We start from the raw sequence: 23,710 nt of genomic DNA, 5'->3' as shown, positions 1-23,710 counted from the left end.
CACTGCATGTATGGCCTTGAGGCTCACCTGACGTTATTTATGGACTGTGTCTCCCATAGCTCCCTGCATGTGGTGGGAGAAGGGGTACAAGCAATACATGCTGCTTGTTCTGGAAAGTAATTACTTTTAATTAAAATATTTGATGATTTTTAAAAATTCCTCCTTTCTGGATGTATATCCAGAGAAAATTGTAATTTGAAAAGATACATGCACCCCAAAGTTCATAGCAGCTCTATTGACGATAGCCAAGACACTGAAGCAACCTAAATGTCCGTCAACAGATGAATGGATAAAGAAGTTATTTTTACATGTTATTTTTACACACACACACACACACACAGTGGAATATTACTCAGCCATGAAAAAGAATAAAATAATGCCATTTGCAGCAACATGGATGGACTTAGAGATTATCACCACACTAAGTGAAGTAAGTGAGAAAGACAAATATCATATGATATGCTTACATGCGGAATCTAAAAAAAAAAGATACAAATGAACTTATTTGCAAAACAGAAATAGACCCACAGACCTAGAAAGCAAACTTATGGTTACCAAAAGGGAAGGGGGGAGGGATAAATTAGGAGTTTGGGATTAACATATATGCACTAATATATATAAAATAGATATCCAACAAGGACCTACTATATAGCACAGGGGACTATACTCAGTATTTTGTAATAATCTATAAGGGAAAAGAAGCTGGAAAAGAATATGTATATATCACTGAATCACTGTGCTGTACACCTGAAACTAACACAACACTGTAAATCAGATATACTTCAATAAAAAAACAAAAAAATTCCTCCTTTCCTGTTGTTTCCATGGAGAGTCAGAGGCAGGTTGGGCACATCCTGGGCAGCAACTCCCTCCTGCTGGCCGGGGCGGGTGCTATGTGATACTAATGTCCACAGGTCATCCATTATTGACGGGCAGAGGTCAGCCAGCTCAGGTCCACGGTCGCGGGTGTGCTCAGATGAGGGGGAGAGAAAGAGGACCCGGAGGTCTTGACGATTCAGAAAGTCGTTTTCATCGCCACCCCCAGGGGCAGGAGCATTTTGCACACCTCGCAGGGGACAAGAGCTAAGACAGCATGTGGCTGAAGCAGCTGCAAGCCCGCAGGCTTATCAATAATAATAATACCATAGCATGTCGTCCTTGTTGTTTACGGAGGGCCCTTCCCCTACTCCACGTTTAGGGAAAAGTGCTAAAATAGCAATGACACCTCCTAATTCTCAGATTCAAGTTCTCTCTCCCTTCGCAAATGCAAAACGCACAGCTGTTTGCTGCCAGTTGGAATATTCCCGAGTCAGACCCCCTCCCACCCCACGTGTGACCTGGGACTTGCCACGAATTCAGCTGCAGGTGCTACCTGCTCATGTCCGCCCTCTGTCCTCTGGGTAGAGAAGGGCTTCGACCCGACAGACAGGTTTCCAGCCCCGCTGTGACCCCACTGGGCTCCACCTGATGAGCCCCAGTTTCCTCCTCTGTCCTATCGGAGGCTGGGAGGTTAAAACCACATGTGAAGAACCTTAGCTCAGTGTGGGGCACACAGCGGTCTCAGGATCAGAATACGCCCTCCTCTGTCTTCTGTCTAGAGCAGGAAGCGGTCATGGTGATCAGGCAGCACGGAGCTTTCATTTACAGTTTGGAGCAGAAAGCCTCCACATTCAGGTCCCCTGACTCCCTGCAGGGCTCTGTAGGTGACCGCTGTTCCCTCCCCACACCGCGGCATGCCTTTTCTCATCAGCAGTCAATATTTACTCTGTGTCTGAGCTGAGTAGAAGGCAGGCACTCTCGTTAGATCTTCACTCCCTCTCCTTAAGACTGAGTATTTTCTTCTATTTTTCAGATGCAGAAACTGAGGCTCAGAGAGGTTAAGGAACTCCCCAGAGGTCACACAGCCGGTAAGTTGCAGAGCTGGGATTTGAACCCAGCTCTCTTTGACACCAGAATCTGTACTCTTAGTCGCCTTGTTTTCTGTGCCTTAAACCATGCTGAAATGACCGTCCTCCTCCACCCAAGCGTGGGAGGCCTGTGACTTGGTTATTATCATATTTCTTCCGATGCCTTCTACAGCATCCAGAGCACAGTAGGCTCTCTGTATCTACAGGGTGATTAGAAGGCAGTCCTTTCTAATCTCACGCGGTCGTGCAGTGTTCAGGGATAAGGATGTGTGTCTAATCATAGAAAAGTCTTGGTTAACTAAGTGTTGCCCCCTTTTGCCACATTCAAGTGCATCAGCAAGTAGCCAAAACGTGCAAATAAGAAATGCGTTATAACCCCGTTATACAGAGCAGATACTCTATGCACAGACTGTATCTATAGACTATTTTGAAGATGAATGGGTCTTTCTTTGTGATTCCAAAAGCAGGACCCTTGACTTGGTGGTGGGAAGGAAAGCAGGGCAGGCGTGGAGGTGGGTCCAGCCTGGAGGCCCCCAGCACCTCCACCCCACATGCAGATAGGCACCCACTGGGTGCTAATGCTCTCCACCAGCCTCTCTCCTGCATCCTCACTGTGGCTCCGACCGTGTCCACTTTCTCCTCGTCTTGCTGCTCCTCACATCCCCTTTCTTCCATCTCCTCTTTCTCATCCTTTCTTCCATCTCCTCTTTCTCATCCTTTCTTCCATCTCCTCTTTCTCATCCTTTCTTCCAAACCTTCTCTCTTCCTTTTCAGAAGATTTCCTAGAACTCAGTTTTGAAAAACCTTTGAGAATGAACAAGCCCCATTTAGTAACATGACCACAAATAAACTACCTGATTTGGTCTCCAAAGTCCTCAAAGAAAACCCTGGAGTCGGGGTGGAAGTGAGTGTGTCATTCACAGGCTACTAGAGTGGACAGTGGGTGTGGTCTGTGAAGGGCTTTGGTTTTAAAACCCCCTTAGGGGTGGTGAGGCGGCCCAGCAGCTGGGCCAGGAGTCCCCACCCTTGGATCAACCGGAAAAGCTGAGTTTCAGTAGCTACTTGTTGCCTGGGTGAGATTCAGTTTAAAGAAAATATGAAAACCACAATCTAACGGCCATTGTCCTCGTCGAGGAGTCCGGAAAGCTGGTTCTAGGTCTGGTTCTGCGACATCACACTGTGTGGACTTTGCCAAGGCCCTCCTCTTCACGGGGCCTCAGTTTGCCCATCTGTACAGTGGGTTATGGACCAAGTGCAGCCAAGGCTGACCCTTGGCTGTGGTTTCCCAGCTGGGGCATCGGTGAGCCTTTGATGATGCTCGTGCAGGTTCCTGCTTGACAGGGAAGAGCCATGGGGGCAGAGGACTGAGAAGGGGGTGGCATTTGATAAAAACCACCCTATCCTCCATGCATACCCTGGTCAGGACAAACCCAGAGCCAGATGCACACGTGGGTTCAGGAATGAGCCTCCCGTGGCCGACAGAGGCCATCCTACTGTTCCAGGGAGGTCAGACGGAGGCTCCAGGATCTTGGGAACCAGACCTGTGGACCCCACAGTGGGGCCAGGCTCCTGCTCACGAGCTATGTGCTCTGCGTTCTGTTCCTGCCACAGAGGAGCCCAGCAGGCAGGACTCACACCTGCTGGCCACGGCTCTGAGCCCTGTACAGATACACAGTGTGGTTTTGTAGTATTTTTGGTTTCGCTGTTTTTGCAGAAGCCAAAGGAAATCTGTAGGCTGGGCCCTGACTTCCTCTCCCTGAGGATGGCTGATCTGCTCGGGCGGGGACAAGCAGAGCTCAGCTAGAAGAGGAAACCTCAAGACACAAGGTCCAGAGTTCGGAGGGCACCTGCTCTGAGCAGGGTACTGTGGCCGGCCGTTCATGGGCCAGGCTGGTTGAGGTTGTCATGGGAATCATCCCATTCACCATATGAGAACACTGAGGCCCGGAAATGACCAAGTTCCCTCATTTTCACTGTGCCCACACCAGAATGAACCTCTGCTCCCTGAGCTTGGAGCACTTTTCTCTCTGCCGTCAGTCCACACATATTTGTTGAGACCCTAACGCTGTTCTCAGCAGGGGGGAACACAGCAGTGAGGGACACAGGTGAAGTTCCTGCCCTCCTGGTGGGGAGGAGACAGACAAAGAAGGAATTCAGTATACAATGGAGTGTCATTTTTCTGATTAAGGCTGTGAAGGAAAATGCAGCTGAGCAAAGGGATAGTGACAGCGAGACTGTCTTGGGGTGATCAGGGAAGGCCTCTCCTAGGAGGGCAGCTGGGAAGAAGAATGAATGCAGTGAAGGAGCAAGCCCTGTGGGTTCCACCTTGAGAACATGTTCTAGGTAGAGGGAGGGGTACGTGCAAAGGCCCTGGGGCAGGGCGTGGGCTTATTGTACCTTTGCACCCTTGGATTCTGATTCTCTATGTGCTTGCCTCCCCACCTTCCAGCAACACAGTTCCTAATCATCTCCATTGTTCCCTCCATCTGTCACCTCCAAGTGTCTAGGGGTGCAGCAGGGAGTAGCAGTTGTGTAGCAAGAAACATCAAACAGAATTGAATGGGGCAGAGAGAAGGTATATCTCTAACAGGAAACCGCTTGTCTCATTTCTTCATCCTCTTTGCACAGTTCACTCTTGGGTGACATTTGAAATGGTTTCACATTCTTGCTTTGCATTTATTCTCAAAATGTGTGTTTAAACCAAGACTGTGGGTTTTCCATGCACTGTAATGTACCATCTCAGGCCCGTGCTTCCAAGCAGGGCAGGAATCTGTATTCCAAAATCCCAGAAACAGAGCAAGAAGGTAGGTTGGACCTGCACTGCTGACCTCAAGCTGAGCGCAGGAGAGGGGGCTCCAGCCCACAGAGCCTGGGGTGGGGACGGGGGCATGGCCGTTAGCAGGCTGTGACCTCGGGCAGGCCCGTCCCATCTGGGGCTCCGTTTGCTCTGTATCTGTGTCGGTACTGATGTTGTCTGGCTCTTGCTGGAGCAGCTCATGGGCCAGGTGTGCCAGAAGGGACATACTTTGGGAGTGAGGGACCCCAGCTTCGAATCTTGCTGCCACCACATATTCTCATTTACAACTTTGGACAAGTCACATCCTCTCCCCGCCACCCCGGAGCCTTAGTTTCTGCACCTGGAAAAAAAAAAAAAAAGCAGAAATGTGTGATGCTGCCTATGACCCTCTGCGATCCTGAAATGCCACGAGCCTTTGCCTCAAAGCAGGCAGTAGTCAGGCCCAGGGACAGAGAGTTTCGGCAGCTTCCCTTTGATTCTGTAGACATGGGGCTCTTGGCAGGGAGGGGCCCAATGAAGGGGGCACGACCTTGGCAGTCCTGCCTCAGGCGTTCACGTAAAGGGCTTCAAATAGTCCTCACCTCTCCCTGATCTGAGACCTGGGTCTGCAGAGCCAGAAACTCATTTCCGGGAGCAAAGGAATGTGTATCTTTCCTCAGGGCCCAAAAGGACTTATTAAGTCTTCTGTGAACTTAATCTCATTCAACTGGAAAAATAATAATCAGAAAGCAGTTCTGCCTGGTTACCATGAGTTCCTTGAAAGTTTCCCATGAGAAAGGGGCAAAAAGCTCATGTACCATGAGGCTCAGCCCTCCCTGCTTCCTCCCCAAGGACCAGGGAGCCTGGTGGTCGACCAGCAAGCCCATCAGCATCATTGGGCTATCTGCCTGTCCATCTGTCCATTAACAGGCCCCCATGAGGGGCCAGGGCCAAGGGCACAGCACCAGAGACACAGAACTAAATAAGACACAGTCTGTGCTCTCAAGGGCAGTTCAGGCTCAACCTGACCGTTTTCTACATTTGGTCAAACTCTAGAGACTCCATGACTGAGCTCGCTCTCAAGGTCACAAAAATATAAATGTTCAGAAACTTTCACTTCTCTACGTTTTCTGTTTTCCACAATGTCAGCCCCCAATTCATTGGCGAAACACGTTCTATGTTTACTAACTAGAGCTAATGTCTCTCTTTGCTTTAATCAAATCAAATTTTCTTCTGGTCTGTTCCATCCAATACATCCCAGTCTCATATGAATTCTGGGGAAAAGGGGAAGAGAGGGAACCAGGGAAATTCGGGGGGAAGATGATGCTGGAGACATGAAATTCACCAGCTGGGAGGCGACAGGAGACAGAAAGTCACTCCATCAACAAGGACGTTTGGTTGATAACAGAATACTTTAAGATATGGAAAGTAGAAAAGCATGGGTGTAAGGTCTGGGGTTTGATTTTATTCCACTAACAAGCTAATAAGCTAGCTTGTTAGTGTTTCAGGGATGCTGGCAGAAGACAGGGGAGTCCTGGGTCAGAGAAGAGAGACTGGTATGAGGTGGGAGAGACCCCACTCCTTTCATGCCTGGAGCCTGAGCTCAGGGTGAATTCTTCTAAATCGTAGGGACGATTTTAGCTCAGTCAGTGCTTTCAGAGGCTGAGCTCAGGAAACAAAAGGGAGTGAACGTTCTTGGGGCCAATTCCGGGTCATGGCTTGCCGGAAGGCACTTATTCTCTAAGCCTGCTTATCTACTGATAAAATAGGAAGGAAATTGGCATCTGGGCATATTGTGGAGGCCTCGTGAATATAAGTTGAATCTGAAGACCATGTACTTATTATTTGCATTAACATGAGGATGCAAACTCATTCTAAAAATTCAGCCTTCTAGGTTTTAGATTCCTTTTTTTAACTGAGATTGAAACTGTTTGATGTGCAGCTCTAGTTCACAGCACACACGCAGACACCCATGTAGAATTCACCTGCCAGTATCTTCCTTGATAAAGATGTTGGTCATTCACTGGGAGAGGGAAGGATGTGAAGGTGAAAAGGGTCAGGTTCCCAGAGAGCAAAAGAATAGAGCCAGAGAAAAGCGCTTCTTCAGAGCACGTTCCTATGGATGAAAAAAAACGAATCAATAGTCCGTCTAAGAAAGAAATGGAAAATCTTATTCGAGCTAACCTGACGATTATAACCCAGGAGACAGTCTTTCAGAAAGCTCTGAGGACTCTTCCTCCCGTTAAAGGTCAGAGCACAGGTATACAAGTTTTGGACACAAAGGGTTGGACATCAAATGACGTATTACGGGCAGTGTACACAATCCAGGTCTACACGTCCAGAGCAAGTAATGGGTCATGGGTCATCGCGACCCCTTACCGGATTAAGAGGAAAGGTTATCTCCTAAGGAATTGTGACCCTTTATGAGATTAAGGAGGAATGTTATCTTCCAAGGAGGTCTGGATGCAGATACACAACACATACTAAAGGGAAGGAGGAGGTCCAAAGGGGCAAAGAAAACTTTTGTGTTTAAATTTTTCTTGAGTGGCCATAAAATATGAATTTGATTTCATCGTCCCTCACTCCCACCCCGTGCTGTACATCTGGAGAGAGCTGTAGTTACCCCCATGTCCCTCCCTCAAACTCCAGCGGTCCCTGTGTCAACCCCGGGATACCGCCCCGTGGCTGGGCGAGGTCACCTAGCTGGCAAGATAGAAGCTCTGGGACTCTCAGGTGGAGACCCTGACTGGTGTCAGGTGTGCTCCGCCAGACCCTGAGACATGCCTGGACTTGCCACCCTGGCCAGCCTCTGAGACCCCAGGAGAGCAGCCAGCCTCTTCAAAGCCCGCCTCTCACCACAGGCATTTTAGGAGAAGATGAAAGGACGCCTGTGTGTTTTAAAGCAAATTAGGCAGAATGAGAGATTCTGAAAGTGCTGTGTTCCCCAAGTTGGAGGCCCTTTGATGGCCAGCAGGGGACAAACCCTGAAGTCTCCTGCCCGCAGCCCTCGGGAGCTGGGGCAGAACAGCTCTGTCCCTGGGGCACACCTGACCACAAGGGGGGCATTCGCCATCTGGGGGTCAGCGTAGCTCGCTCTTTCCCTCTCTCCTGCTTGACTTGCCTCTTCCATTGCATAGAGGATAAGTAGTGGCTGTGAGTACTTTGCGGGGAGGGGTGGGGGTGGGAATAGTCCTGAGTGGGGTCTAGTTGGCATGGATGCGCCCACAGGGGAGGTGATGGGCTCCAGCCAGGACTCCAGCTGTGGAAGCAGGTCAGGCTGCAGGGCACTTTGGTGCAGAGCCCGGGCACTTGGGTCCAGATGGCTTGGATCACCTTTTAGTGTCATTCTACAAAATGTACAGCCCTGGGCCAAATGGCTTAACCTCCCTGAGCCTCCATTTTTTCATCTGTAAAATGGGTGTATTAATAGATTCAGCAAGTTCGCAGGAATAAAGCTCTTAGACCAGCTCTAAGAGCTGCACTCAGCCCAAAGTCAGGGCACAGGATACGTCTGCTCTTAATCGGATTAATACAGAGGACGGATCAGATAGGCTACTGGCCTGGATGGAGGCCAAAGCTTGTCCTTGTCTCTTTCCGTTCCTTTAGGACTCCTAAGGCATGGGTCTTTACTGTTTCAGTTTTGTACACAAGGGCTGGGTATGGCCCAGTGTGGTCAGGTGGCTCGTCCAAGGTCACACAGCTAATCAGGCTTTGGAACTGCAGCCCCCGTCCTCTTTCCACTTCCCCCACAGGAAACGGATGCTGGCCTGAGTTGTCTGTCTCCATCCACTGCTTGCCCCGATGGGTGACGGTGAGCAGGTCCTTTAACCTGCCTGAGCCCCTTTGGTCAAATAAATGCTTAGATGATGAGCATTTATGAGCACTTACTAGATAATATTCGTTAGTTACAGATGTGAGAAGGGAGACCGAGGGGCCGGAGCTCCAGCAGCGGGAGAGGGTCATCTGGGTGTTGCCCAGAGTCCCTAACATCTCCCAACTGGGAATAAGATACAAATACCTGCAGGTCAGGGCCTCCCAGTAGGCACAGTGGCTGCAGTGCAGCTTTGACTCTGGGTTGAATCTCACGTCCCTCCCTGGCCATGTGCCCTTGCACAAGTGCCCTCAGCGTTGGCTATGACAGAGGCAGCATCGCCCCTTATGCCCTGGGAGAAGTGCCCAGCTCTGTGCCCGGCTCACAGTTGTTGATGTTAGGGACAGGTCCCCGACACACAGTAGCACAGATTTCTTCAGGACTCTCCAGCTGTGGGTGCAAACGGAGAGATAGCAACCCGGGCATCTCCGTCTCTTCTGTGGCTCCGAGACCTCCTGCCCCCCTTAGCTACGCTGGGCTCTGGGGACATCTGCCACATCCTCCCACCGTGTGCCAGGTCATCCCTGGCCTCTGCTCTTGCCCTGCTTGCCGGGATCCTGCTGCCACAGGCTGGCCCGTGTTCTCTCAAACTTCCTGCCCTAGGCTTTCCCGGGCTTCCTGGTCTCAGCTGCCCTGGAAACTCCCTGGCTCCCATGACACCATCCTCGCGCACCTGCTCCAGGCACCCTTATTCTCGGTCCTCCCACTGGACTGTCGCATCATCCCTTGTCAAGGGGGCAAGGTCTCCCTCCTTTGGTCTCCCTCCTTTCCCAAGTTCCGGGCTCGGGAGGGAGTCCCATGCAGGTGGCTTGGGCCCCGAGTGCTGTGGGGTTGAATGGGCTGAGCTGCCCTTCCTTTCTTCCCGAGTGGGGCTCGGCTGGGGGATGGGGAGGGAAGCTGGGCCCGGGCAGTTTTTGGCTTTTTTAAAGTTTTTTCTTTTGATGTGGACCAGTTTTAAAGTCTTTATTGAATTTGTTACAATATTGTTTCTGTTTTATGTGGTTTTTGCCCACGGGGCATGTGGGATCTTAGCTCCCCGACCAGGGATCGAACCCGCACCCCCTGCATTGGAGGCAAAGTCGTAACCACCGGACCGCCAGGGAGGTCCCCTGGGCCAGGGTAGTTTTATCCCAGCGGCCCCACTGGATACTATGATACCCCTCTTACCCTTGTTTTCCGGGGATGGTTTGTGCCAGACACGTGCTTGTCTGGGGTCCCCGCCCATCCCAGAACACGGGGGGCGGGAGGTGCCGGGCTCCTCGCCACTTTGGCTGCTGGGTTTATGAGGCACTCCGAATCCCCGTTCTGGGCATCACCAGAGATCGACCCCCAACGCCTTCAGGAGCCTTCTGGAAGCCCCTTGTTAATCATTAGAGTGCAAATCTCCCCATGAAGTTAGGGGGCCTGGGAGGAAGTTATCTCTTTAAGACCAGTCAGGACTCCAGCCATTCACTTCTGCAAAGCTCTTTGGAGTCAGGGGCCAACCCCGGAGGCGGGGCCTGGGGTGGGGATTCAGAGTTCCCAATCGGCTTTTCTTTGTCATGACTTTTGTGCCACCCAAATCAGGGAAACCCCTCTTTCTTCTGGGGACCAATGTCCTCCTGATGTGCTGCCGATACAGGGCAGCTCCTTAAATTCCTGACCACGTTACACGCTTTGGATGTTGTGCGGATGTCTTTGGACTCCGAATTGAGCACCCTTCAGTCTACACACGTAAGAAGATTTGTGGATTTAAATTCCTTTTGCGTGGCTCACAATAGGAAAATGTATCCAGCTCCTTCTCATATGACCCTAATCCTGGTTAATCATGTTTCTCAGGGGTGCTTCTCCAAAACACCTGCTGAAGCACTGCTTGTGCTTCCGGGAACCTCTGCGTTTTCCTCCAGCGCTCCCCCGCAAAGCAGCAGGCAAGAGGTACTAGGGTGAGGGGAGGAGGATCTGCAAGCCCTGGGGAGGGTTCTCCCAGCCTGCCGCACTTCTTGGGTGTGGGGGAAATGGGCAAACGGTCAAGTTAGTGCAGGAGTGGGGAGACAGCCCTCCCAAACAGGCTTCCCAAGGCGCCGAGACAGAGGCAGGGCTGCTCTCCAGACTCTAGGGGGCGCTGTGTGCACCCTCTCCAGTCCAGACTCCATATGCTAATTGTGTCACTACTGTCTGCTGCTCACAAAGCATCATTGGCTCCCCATTTCCTTCATCCCAAAGTCCATATTTCTTAAGACTTCCATGACCAGGCCCCTGCCCGCCAAAGTCACCCCTAAGGGCACCCTGTTTTCCATAACTGTGCCAAGTGCCCCCATCACCGCTGCCTCCACCGTGCACTTTTTGGGGGCTGCCTGGCTTACCCCACCCTCTCCGTTCTCCTCCATCAGTGCCAGAGGCCCCCTGTGTTCAAAGCCGGGCTCCATGGCCACCCCCTCCACAGAGGTTGTCTCCCTTCTCCCTTCGGTTATCACCAACACGCCACTCCCGCATCCCTGGGGCCCTTGGCATTCCCTCCTTGGAAACGCTGGTCCCTCACGAGCAGAGAGTTATATGTACGAGCCGCCGTGTGCACGATCCTGGAGCGGCCCAGGCTGGCTTCACCATCTAGCGGTGAGGAGAGGCGTGGCCGGTGTACTCAGTGAGGTGTTACGGGGTTCTCGCATGCCCAGGTGAGAAGCCAGGCAGGGTGGCACTGAAGAGCAGGCCTGGGAATCCACCCCAGCCGTCGGTAGTCGTGTGACCCCAGCTCCCTCTCTGTAAGATAACACTACCTTCCCCGCACGACCTGCAACTGTCTCGTTCCCATCCTGCCTGGTCCCTAGGAAGCTACATAGCCTTGAATGGAACCTTCCCTGGAGATCCTCTGGGTGCCTTGCCAGGTGTCTGGCACATAAAGAGTCAGATGCTGTCACTGCCAGATGGGCGGATTGCATGGATAAATGGGGAGACGGTGGCAGCTGCCTAATCCAGAGACAGGATGAAGGAGACACTATCAGTGGCCACCAGACCTGGTTAGAGATGTTCTAGGGGCCTTAGTCTGCAGGAAAAACAATGAGGATTCTCTCTGATATCTAGATATTTAAGTCCAGCAGAAGTCAGAGAGTTGACAAGTGGGAGAGAGAGCAGGTGAAACGGTCACAGAGCGGGGCTCAGGAGTGGGTGGGGTTCAGGCTCCAGTCACTGCCCAGAGCGGCCAAGGGCTAAAGGGGCCTTGCCCTGTGATTCCCCTGCGATCCAGTGGGAGGCAGTGTTGAGAGATGGCTGGTGGGTGTCCCCAGGGAGCCTGGAGGCAGGGCTTGTTAGCACGCCCCCTAGTGGGAACTGGAATGTGGTGAGCCTGGAACTTGAGTGGTGCCCACAGGGAGCCTCCCTGCCCCCAGTTCTCTCCCTGCCCCAGGCTGTCTCCATGGCATGAGGAGGACGAGCAGGCCTCCCGAAGGGTGAGTCCCAGGCAGCGTTGGGAGCAGCATGGTTGGGAGGATTCCAGAAAGCACAGGAGGAGGGAGGGGAGCCGGGGCACAGGGGGATCCAGCTGGCCTGCGCCAGCTCTTCCTGCACATCCTCTGAGCTGCCAGGGCTGTTCTCAGAGCAGCTTGTTTCTCTGGGGAGAGGAGTGGTGGGGAGGCAGGGCTCCCTGTGGGCCAAACCTCCAGGTGGTACTGCTTGCAGGATGCAGATGGGGAACTCAGAGTGGGCCACTGAGGGCAGGTTAATGCCAGGGTGATTCTCAAGGGCGTGGTCTGGGATAGGGAAACACCAGGACAGTGTGGTCCCTGGGAGTGAAAACATTGGGGTGTTTCTAACCTTGGGGCTGAAGAGGCAAGAGGACAAGGACAGAGACCCCCAAGCAGAGCCATTGCGTGGAGAGGGCCGCTTGACAGGAGCCAGAGGCCACCAGGTCCTGGCTGCCCCCCAGGGAGGGGGCCAGGGCCCTAAGCACCTGCCCTCAGCCCCCTTTCTCCCTCCAGTCTCCTTTCTGCGTCCCTATGGCCCAAAGCCCCCAGGGAGCCCACCAGCGTGGGAACCCGTGCGTGCAGCCCTTGGGCACAGAGCAGGGTGCGAGAGGTGGAGGGACCATCTGGAAGGGAAGTCAGGGTGCCCGGCTCACCTCCCGAGACCCCGGAAGGCCTGGCTGCACACATTCGGCCCTCCCTGGCAGGCAGGGCAGGGACAAGGGGTGGCACTGCAGGAGGTGCTGTGCTGTCACTCCTGGTTTTCCTCCAACTGGTGTGACTTAGGCAAGTCTCGACCTCCCTGAGCCTGATCAGGAGACCCCACGGCTTCAAACCCTGCAGGGGCTTCCCATGGTGCCTGGGGTGTGGCTCCAGCCCTTAGGGGGCCACCAGACCTCGCCTGCCCGCTCCCAGCCCCATCCTGCATCTTCCTCTCTGGGTTTCCGCTTGACTTGACGTCTCTTTCATTTCCTTTGGCCTCACCTGCTCTCCTGACAGGCCTTTGCACCTGCAGTTTCCTTTGCCTGGGGACCCTTGCTCTCTGCCTAGTTACCGGCCCATCCTGCAGTCCTCCGGCCACTACCGCTTTCTCGGGATGCCCGCCGGCTCATCCCGTGCTCTATCCCCCATCGCCCTGAAGGAGGCCGTGTCATTTGGTTCTCCATGGGAAACATGTAGTACATGTAGTACGATAGCTGTATGTGTATATGCAGAGATGAATTTTTAGGAATCGGCTCACGCTTTGCGGGTGGGGCTCGCAAAGTCAAAATCTGGATGGCAGACCTGCAGGCCAGAGACTAGGCAAGAGCTGATGTCTTGGTCTTAAGCGTGTGAAATCTGTAGGGCAAGCCGGGAGGCTGGCAAGTCAGGCAGGATTTCTATGTTACTTTGTGTCACGGCCTGTTTGCCTCTCCCTGGCTGGGGCCATCTCTCAGGCCTCACCGCACCAGGCCGGGCTTCTGTTGGATGATGTTTTCTAGAGGGACCTGGGTCTGACTGCAGCCAAGGCTGGTCCTTCCTGAGCGGGGGCAGGAGACGGCACAGGAGCTGGCCCAGGACGGGCCGGGGGTGGGGGGGCCTGGCTGCCAATTTCGTGTGTGACTCAGAGGGTGGGGATGGGCTGGAGGAGCTGACCAGGGAGAAAACAAAACCGGGAAGGGAGGGTTCACATCCGCTGCCTGCCAGGCCCTGAACTGGCCGCACGCAAACCCTGTTCAGTGCTCGGGCTGCCACCATGGAGTGCAGATTGTCACTGGCCCTCTCTCTCAGCCCAGATGTCGCAGGGCTCAGGGCTGGGCCACCACCCGCTGGGCTTTCCCTTGCCCAGAATCCCGGCTCCTTGGGCAAGTCGATTGACAGCTGTGGGCCTCTGTTCCCACCTCTGAAAGAATGGAGCTGGTACCAGTGCCGTGTGACTGTCCAGTACCATACTTGAAACCAGGGTCTGCAAGGAGAGACCCTCCATGAATGGAAGGTGGCCCCTGATAATAGATTAATTCGTGCCCCGTGCGGCCCCCTCAGAGGCAGGGATGGTTTTTAACCCCACTTTCTACATTAGGCACTTGAAGCTCAGGCAGCGGCTGTAATGCCCCTGGGTTATACCGCAAAGGGCTCGGTGCTTTTAGGATTTTCCGGCAGGGTCCCACCCCTGGCTGCAGCAGCTAGACTAACTCCTGACCTCTGACCTCTCCATCTCAACCCCTGATGGCTCCATCTGGGCCCATGACGCCCTCTGAGCTCCTGCCCTGGGAGGTGTAGAAACAGCCACGCTAGGGCAGCTGCGTGAATACAGCCGGTTCCTTATAAGGGGCCATGCCCATCCTGGAGTTGGGAGCCTGGTTCCCATCTGAGCTCTGGACGTTGCTGTGTGTCATTGGATGAGTCACTTGCCCTTTCTGAGCTCAGCCTCCACAGCTGTTAAATGAAGTGGGGCAGAAATGAGAGGGGGCAGGTGGGAGTGTTAGCTGGCGTTCCCCGCAGGAAACCGCAGGGGGAACGCCAGTAATCAAACCTAATATTCAGGGAGCAGTCGCTGTGTGCCATGCACAGACCTATGAGCTTTACCTGCACTGACTCGAGTCTTTCTCGGCCCCACGCTGTGAGCTGGACACTACCTTATCCCCACGTGGTAGATGACGCTTCACTGAGGCAGAGGCTTCATGCAAAAGGATTTGGTTCAGGGGATCTAGTGCTTATAAAGTTGTTGGAAAGGTGATGGGGGGCATATTGGTCCTGATGCTGCAGGCTGGGGCCCAGAGGCCAGGAAGCCAGCACAGAATCGGAGGCTGCCCTGCAGACTAGGGGGTAGAGGGAGGCAGAGGGCCTGGGTCCAATGCTCAGGCCACACAGCGGCCTCCGCCCCTGCGGGAGGGAGGACAACCTGCAGTGTTTATCCTTCTCTTATTGGCCGATTTCTCAACTGCATCCAGAGCCCTCCGGTCAGCGGAAGCTGGGAAATAGAGTTTCTAGACATCCAGCCCCTGCAGCACAGGGCCGAGAGCACAGAGGGAGGAAAGAATCCCCAGTCCCATAGACACTAACCAGCAGGGGGACCCTGCAAACAGAAGGGATCAGGATGCCCCCAAAGCCCTCACAGGCACACGGGTTGATGCACTGAGAATTAACCGTTTGAAGAGAGAATCTGGGCCATGTGAATTACAGATACCCCTTATGCCTCTAGCCCATTGACTACTTTGGGACCCCTGCAGGTTCTCAGAGGTAGAGCAGAGAGCAATGAAGTACTGGTTGTCCCGTCCCTTGAGGAATGGAAGCAACTAATGAAGCGGGTCGGAATCATAATTTTCATAATTCCCCCGGTTGGTTCTTTCATGCCTGATTTTGTTTGGTCTTTTATGTAACCCTGTCAGTAGGGCAAGCCAGGGACTCCGTTGGACTTTTTACAAATGAGGAGCCTGAAACTTAGGGAGGGAAGAGAACTGACATTTATAATGTATCCTCTCTGTGTCCCGAAACCAAGCTGGTCACTTTTTTGCAAATAATTTTTATCCTACAGCAACCCTCCATTTGGGCATTATTAGTCCCACCTTGTGGATTCAGAAAACGAGTATTAGAGAGAGGCAGTGCTTTGCCCATGAGAACAAAACTGGGAATGGGAAGAGTTGGGATTTGAACCCAGGTATGTCTGGGCCATCTTTTATTCCAACAACCATTGGCCATGATCCACTGGCACAGAACCAGAACAGATGGATTCCTAGTGTCCAGTGACCAGGGGCTGCAGAACAGTGCAGGAAAGACTGTTCTTCTTTTTTTAATTTATGTTCTATTGGTCATTTGGAGCTCTTTGGAGATTTTTTCTTCCAGTTTTATTGAGATATAATTGACATACAGCACTGTTTAAGGTGTACAGCATAATGATTAGACTTAACATACATCATGAAATGATGACCACAGTAGGTTTAGTGAGCATCCAACATCTCATATAGGCACAAAATAAAAGAAGTAGGAAAAAACGTTTCTTGTGGTGAAAACGCTTAGGGTTTGCTCTCTTCACAACTTTCCTATGTAACACACAACAGTGTTCCTTGTCTTTATTGTGTAGTACATCACATCCCTAGCACTTCTTTATCTTATAACCGGAAGTTTGTACCTTTTGACCGCCTACATCCTGTTCGCACTCCTCCTACCAGAGAGGGTGGGAGGAGTGGGAACTGGTAACCACAACTCTGATCTCTTTTTTTTTTTTTTTTTTTCTGTACGCGGGCCTCTCACTGCTGTGGCCTCTCCTGCTGCGGAGCACAGGCTCCGGACGCGCAGGCTCAGCGGCCGTGGCTCACGGGCCCAGCCGCTCCACGGCATGTGGGATCTTCCCGGACCGGGGCACGAACCCGTGTCCCCTGCATCGGCAGGCGGACTCTCAACCACTGCGCCACCAGGGAAGCCCACAAATCTGATCTCTTTTTCTGTGAGTTGGTTTATTTGTTTGTCTTTGAACTATAATTGACCTACAACACTATGTTAGTTCCTGTTACACAACATAGCGATTCCATATTTCTATACATTTCAAAGGGATCACCATAATAATTCTAGTTGTGATATGTCACCATACAAAGATATTACCAAGTTATTGACTGTATTCCCCACACTGTATATTCCCCACACTGTATATTTTCTTTCCCCTGTGACTCATTTATTTTGCAGCTGGAAGTTTATACCTCTTAATCTGCTTTCGCTATTTCTTTCTTCCCTCACTCCCCTACCCTCTGGCACCCACCTGTTTGCTCTCTGTGTCTGTGACTATTTGTGTTTTATGTTTGTTCATTTGTTGTTGTTTAGATTCCACATGTAATCGATACCATACAGTATTTGTCTTTCTCTTTCTAACTTCACTAAGCATGATACCCTCCATGTCCATCCATGCTATTGCAAATCTGCTTTATGGCAGAGTTATTTATGCACATCTTCCTTATCCACTCGTCTGTTGATGGGCTCTCAGATTGCTTCCGTATCTTGGCTGTTGTAAATTATGCTGCAGTGAACATAGGGCTGCGTATATATTTTGTAACTAATGTTTTTGTTTTCTTTGGATAAATACCCAGAAGTGGAATTGCTGGATCGTACGGTAGTTCTATTTTAAATTTTTTTAGGACTCTCCATATTATTTTCGATAGTGACTGCACCAATTTACATCCTCACTGACAGTGCACAGTGGTTCCCTTTTCTCCACATCCTCACCAACACTTGTTATTTGTGATACTTTTTTTAAAAATGTATTTACTTTAGTTATTTATTTTTGGATGCGTTGGGTCTTCGTTCCTGCGTGGGCTTTCTCTAGTTGCGGTGAGCGGGGGCTACTCATTCGTTGCGGTGCGTGGGCTTCTTACTGCAGTGGCTTGTCTTGTTGCAGAGCACGGGCTCTAGGTGCGCAGGCTTCAGTAGTTGTGGCGTGTGGGCTCGGTAGTTGTGGCGCACGGGCTCTAGAGCGCAGGCTCATTAGTTGTGGCGCATGGGCTTGGTTGCTCCGCAGCATGTGGGGTCCTCCCGGACCAGGGCTCGAACCCGTGTCCCCTGCATTGGCAACTGGATTCCCAACCACTGTGCCCCCAAGGAAGCCCTGTGGTACTTTTTTGATAATAGCTTTTCTGACAAGCATGGGGTGATATCATTGTGGTTTTGATTTGCATTTGCCTGATGACTAGTGATGTTAGGCATCTTTTCATGTGCCTGTCAGCCATCTGTACGTCGTTGTTGGAAGAACATATATTCAGGTCTTCTGCCCATTTTTTAATTGGGTTATGTTTTTGATGTTGAGTTGTATGAGTTCTTTGTACGTTTTGGATATTAATCCTTTATCAGCTATATCATTTGTAAATATCTTCTCATTCAGTAGGCAGCCTTTTTGTTTCATTGATAATTTCAATTATAGGTCTTTTACCTCCTTAGTTAGATTTATACGTAGGTATTTTATTCTTTCTGAAGTAATTGTAAGTGAGATTGTTTTCTTAGTTTCTATTTCTGATAGTTTGCTGTTAGTGTATGGATATGGAACAGATTTCTGTATATTAATTTTGTATCCTGCAACTTTACTGAGTTCATTATGAATTGATTTAGGTTTCTGGAGGTGTCTTTAGAATTTTCTATGTATAGTATCATGTCCTCTGCAAACAGTGAGTTTTACTTCTTCCTTCCTAATAAAGGAATTTTTATTCCTTTTATTATTTTTTTTTTTCTTTTTCTTGTCTGAGTGCTGTGGCTAAGACCTCCAGTACTATGTTGAATAAAGCTGGTGAGAGTGGGCATCCTTGTATTTTTCCTGATCTTAGAGGAAATGCTTTTATCTTTTCACCATTGAGTATGGTGTTAGCTGTAGGTTTGTCATATATGGTGTTTATTATGTTGAGATATGTTCTCTCTATACCCACATTGTGGAGAGTTTTTGTCATAAATGGATGTTGAATTTTGTCAAAAGCTTTTTCTGCATCTATTGAGATGATCATGTGATTTGTACTCTTCAGTTTGCTAACGTCATATATTATATTGATTGATTTGTGGATATTGAACTATCCTTCCATTTTTGGGAGAAATCCCGCTTGATCATGGTATATGTTCTTTTAATGTATTGTTGAATTGTTTACTAATATTTTGTTGCGGATTTTAAAATTAATTTGTTTATTTATTTTCGGCTGTGTTGGGTCTTTGTTGCTGTGTACGGGCTTTCTCTAGTTGCAGCGAGCGGGGGCTACTCTTCGTTGCGGTGCGCAGGCTCCTCATTGCAGTGGCTTCTCTTGTTGCGGAGCTTGGGCTCTGGGTGCATGGGCTTCAGTAGTTGTGGTGCGTGGGCTTCGTAGTTGTGGCACGTGGGCTTCAGTAGTTGTGCGTGGGCTTCAGTAGTTGTGGCGCGTGGGCTTCAGTAGTTGTGCGTGGGCTTCAGTAGTTGTGGTGCGTGGGCTTCAGTAGTTGTGGCTCACGAGCTCTAGAGCGCAGGCTCGGTAGTCATGGCACACGGGCTTAGTTGCTTCGCGGCATGTGGGATCTTCCCAGACCAAGGCTTGAACCCGTGTCCCCTGCATTGGCAGGCGGATTCTTAACCACTGGGCCACCAGGGAAGTCCCGAGGATTTTTACATCTATGTTCATCAGTGATATTTGGCCTGTAATATTTTTGTGTGTGATATCTTTGTCTGGTTTTGGTTTCATGCTGGCCTCATAGAATGAGCTCAGAAGTGTTCCTTCCTCTGCAATATTTTCGTATAGCTTGAGAAGGAAGGGTGTTAACTCTTTTCAGAATGTTTGGTAGAGTTTATCTGTGAAGCAGTCTGATCCTGGGCTTTTGATTGTTGGGAGGTTTTTGTGTGTTTGTTTGTTTTCTTACTGATTCAATTTCATTACTGGTCATTGGTCTCTTCATATTTTATATTTATTCCTGATTTAGTCTTGGGAGATGGAACATTTCTAAGAATTTATCCATTTCTTCTAGGTTGTCTGTTTTATTGGTGTATAATTATTCATAGTAATCTCTTACGATCCTTTGTATTTTTGTTGTAACTTCTTTTTCATTTCTGGTTTTATTGATTAGATTTCTATTACTATTACAATTTCTTCCTTTATTTTTGTTAAGATTTGTTTTGTGTATTTAGGTGTGCCTATGGGGTGCATATATATTTACAATTGATATATTTTCTTCTTGGATTGATTCATTGATCATTATGTAATGTCCATCTTTGTCTCTTGTTACATTCTTTATTTTAAAGATTAGTTTGTCTGATACAAGTATTGCAAACCTGGCTTTCTTTTCATTTCCACTTGCGTGGAGTACCTTCTTTCATCCCCTCACTTTCAGTGTGTGTGCCTTTAGCTCTGAAGTGAGTCTCTTGTAGGCAACATATGTATTTGTTATTATTCCTGTTCAGCTTCAGTGATTTCCACAACTCCGTCTTCCAGTGCGCTGATCCTTTCCTCTGTATAATCTAATCTGCAGTTGATTCCTTCTAGTGTTTTTTATTTTAATCAGTTATTGTATCTTCTTCTCTGTTTGGTTCTTCTTTATATTTTCTATCTCTTTGTTAAAAAACTTCTAAAGGCTCACTTTGTACATCCAATCTTCTCTCAAGTTCTTTGACCATCTTTATGATCATTACCCAGAACTTTTTATCAGGTAGATTGTTTATCTCTGCTTCACTTAGTTCTTCTTCTGGGGTTTTGTCTTGTTCCTTTGTTTGGAATATATTCCTCTGCTGCCTCATTTTGCCTAATGTGCTAATTTTATTTCTGTCTATTTGGTAGGTTGGTTGTTTTTTCTGACCTTGGAAAAGTGGCCATATGTAGGAGACATCCTATGGGTCCTAGCAGCACACTCCCCTCTCATCACCAGAGCTGTATGTTCTAGGAGTGCCCCCTATGTGGGATGTGTGGGTCTCTCTGTTGTGGCAGGCTGACTACTGTGGGTGGCCTGGTAGGTGTGGCTGGCCCCCAGTCTGGGGGATTGCCAGGCCCTGCACTGTATGGAGTATGCCAGCCACTGGTGGGAGTGGTTGGGTAATGAGGCCCCTAGCCATGGGTCCCTAGGGGACCCCAGGGCTAGTGCTGGCCCACTGGTAGATGGAGCTGGGTTCCAGGGTGAGTGGTTGCAGGTCCGAGGTTCCTGCATCTCGTGTTATCCTGCTGTGGCCAGGGTCAGATCCTGACATGGCTAGCTGCAGGGTCCAGGGTGTCCCAAAGCTGGTGTCAGCCAGCTGGTAAGTGGGGCTGGATCCCAGGGCAGCTAGCTGAGGTGTCTAAAGTGTCTTGGAGCTGGTGTTGGCCTGCCCTACGGGTGAGTAGGGCTGGGGCTCGGTAGTGGGTGGGAGGAAGGTTCCTGGGTCTGGTGTTGGCCTGCTGGTGGGCTGGGCTGGGGCCCAAGGCCCCCTGGGGCTAGTGTCAGTCTGCTGATGTGCAGAGCTGAGTTCCAGGGTCTCTGGCTGCAGGGCCCTGGGGGTCTCAGAGTTAGTGTGTTGGCCTGCTGGTGGGTGGGGCTGTGACCTTGCCCCGTTAGTTGTTTGGCCGGAGGCATCCCAGTAGTGGTGCCCAAAGACTGTTGAGCAGGGCTGGGTCCTGGTGCTAATAAGCTATAGAGAGGATTCCAAAATGGTGCTGCCAGCACCAGCATCCTTGTGGTAGAACGAGCTTCCCAAAAAGGCTGTGTCTAGTGTCTGTGTCCCCAGGGTGAGCTCCAGTCGCCTCCTGCCTCTCTGGGAGCCTCTCCAAGATCAGCATTAGGGTCTGACCCAGGCTCCTTTCAAGTTACTGCTTCCGCCCTGGGTCCCGGAGAGTATGAGGTTTTGTATGTGCCCTTCGAGAGCGGAGGCTCTATTTTCTACAGTCCTCTGGCTCTCCCCAAAGCAAGCCCTGCTGGCCTTCGAAGCCAGACGTTTTGAGGGCTCGTCTTCCCGGTTCAGGACCCCCAGGCTGGGGAGGCCAGTGTGGCCTCAGACCCCTCACTCCTTGGGGAGGATCTCTGCAGCTGTAATAACCCTCCCGTGTGTGGGTTGCCTACCTGAGGTCCTGAATATAACGTAAGTCTGCCCCCCCATCCGTCTCATTGTGGTTCCTTCTTTATGTCTTTAGTTGTAGAAGATCTTTTCTGCTAGATTCTGGACTTTCTCGTCAATAGTTATTCTGTAAATAGTTGTAATTTTATTTGGCCCATGGGAGGAGGTGGACTTAAGGGCTTCCTACTCCACCATCTTGGCCACTCCCCCAGAGTTGTTCTTCTCTGATGGAAGGTTTGGGGGCCCTTCACCAGTCAGTTCTGATTTCATGCCACCCTGTGCCTTCACGTAAAGCCAGCCAGGACCCCAAAGGCCGGGACGTGGTGGGATCCAGTTTTCCGTGATCAGCAGGTCCACAGATGCTAATTCCCCACCACTGCTCCTCACGTTCTCAGGATGGTTGAGCCAGCCAGTCACCTCGCTGTGTGTCCCAAAGCTGCTGTGTGAGGAAGCAGAGTGAAAGCAGATGGGGCTGGGCCTCTTCGGGGACAGGGAAGTGGTGGCAGACGAGAGGCTGCAGCTGCAGCCCTCTGCCTGTTGGTTTGTTTCCTTCCCTCCCACGGTCCGCTCACTCAGCCGGTGCAAGGAGCTTTGCCCTGGCACCTCTGGGGACTCTCTGCCCCTCCCCCTTCTCCGGATTCACCAAGCCCTCATCATGTGCGGGACGCCACGCCAAGCACACAGAGTGGCAGAGAAAAGATTCCGTGCCTTCCACGTCTGGCTGTGGCTGAAGCTTGTGTCAGACCACTTATCCCACCAAGGACTGTAAGAGCTGGGTAAGATAGAAATTCAGCTCTTCGAAGGTTTTAGAGAACAACCAGGCAGCCAGGACTTGAGGGACGAAGACCCCTGGAAGGAGAGAAATGGGCGGGGGTGAGCCTGACGCTTCCTGCCGCCCGCCTGCCCAAGGGATGCACTGGCTCGTGGGAGGCTCCAGAGGACAGACGGAGAGAAGCAGCTCAGTGTTGAGCAGTCTCACGAGGCTGGACATAAAAAATAACAGTAAAGAAATGAAATAAAAGTGTAGTGCGGGACTACCAAGTCAGCTAAAATCAAGGGGCCAAGAACCTAGGGCAACAGAAACCACAGGCAGAGCCATTATTCCGCACCTCTTTTTCCTTTCAAGGCATTTGCTGGAATTTCAGTGGCGTGGGACCAGAGCCTAAGGAAACAAGCTGGAAGCTGAGAGGTTGAGAAGCTAGACTGAGCCTTTGACAATCTCACAGTGTAGGGGAGACAGGAATTGGAAGTGAGAACGTGCAAGGAAGAGGTCTCTTGGTAGGCCTCCTAGCTTTCCTTTAAGAAGGGCTATGCCCTGTAAGTAAGGGCAAGCCAGAAATAACTAGTCATCATGAAGACAAAGTGCGGCCCCAATCATCCTGGTCACCAATTGGAGCAAGGTAATGTGCCCGTGCTCTACCTAGCTCCAGGAGCAAACAGATTCCTCCCTGAATAAGGACAGCCTTATCCTCAACTGCTACACTTCCAGCACATGTGGTATCCACCGTTGCCAGGCATTCCAGGAGACAGCCAAATGACCAAAGAGAGATAAGGAGAGAAAATCGACAACAGAAATAGACCCACATCTCCTCCAAATGTCATGAGGGTGAGACGGTCTTTAAATAACTGAATAACTGTGATGGATCATTGGAGGAAGATAGATGACAAGGTGCAGATTTTCACCTGAAAACTAGAACTTATTTTTAAAAATTACTCAGATGGAAATTCTAGAACTGAAAAATACAACTGAAATGAATATAGTATATAATTTAAACAGATTAGACACAGCAGAAGAGAGGATGGACAAGGTAGTATCCATCTCAGGAAGCTGAAAAGATGACAGGTTACAAACCCAAAGAAATGACAAGAAAGGAAATGAAAATGAGAGCAAGTCCTGATGAAGTAGAACAATTAGCTGTGTCTACAGAGGACAGCCCAGGAGGAGGCAGGAGCCTGGAGCAAAGTGCTGGCTTTGCCACCATCTCGCTGTGTGACCTTGGACAAGTCTCTTGCCTTCTCTGAACCTCAGTTTCTCCTCTCAGGGAAATAAGCATGATGGCTCACTTCACCCAGATGACGTGAGGACCCCGTGGACGACGGTCATGGCAGCTCTATATTAGAAGTGCTGATATTACCGTTAACTCGGTCATTTCACCAACAGTCATATGGCAGGAGGCTATGCAGAGAGCTAGGAGGGCATCCCAGCCTTGTTAGAACTACTGTGCGGTTCAGCCGGCA

General features: G+C 50.6%; 1 protein-coding gene across 3 annotated transcripts in view; it reads left to right on the top strand.

Moving 5' to 3' along the window:
• The window catches only part of ST3GAL1 (ST3 beta-galactoside alpha-2,3-sialyltransferase 1), an 89,139-nt gene that overhangs the window by 43,023 nt on the left and 22,406 nt on the right, over positions 1–23,710 (top strand). Inside the window, exons 1-2 of one of the 3 annotated variants that reach the window (XM_024741003.1) lie at positions 1,617–1,699; positions 1,853–1,907. The gene's annotated coding sequence lies outside the window, so the exon portion shown is untranslated. Of the gene's footprint in view, positions 1–1,616; positions 1,700–1,852; positions 1,908–16,353; positions 16,412–23,710 lie in introns of those variants that run through there. The other 2 variants (XM_024741002.1, XM_024741004.1) reach the window with 2 other exon arrangements.

The sequence above is a fragment of the Neophocaena asiaeorientalis genome, unplaced genomic scaffold, assembly GCF_003031525.2.
Source record: "Neophocaena asiaeorientalis asiaeorientalis breed wild unplaced genomic scaffold, Neophocaena_asiaeorientalis_V1.1 scaffold177, whole genome shotgun sequence".
NCBI classification, from domain to species: domain Eukaryota; kingdom Metazoa; phylum Chordata; class Mammalia; order Artiodactyla; family Phocoenidae; genus Neophocaena; species Neophocaena asiaeorientalis.
This window is presented reverse-complemented; position numbering and strand designations above follow the sequence as displayed.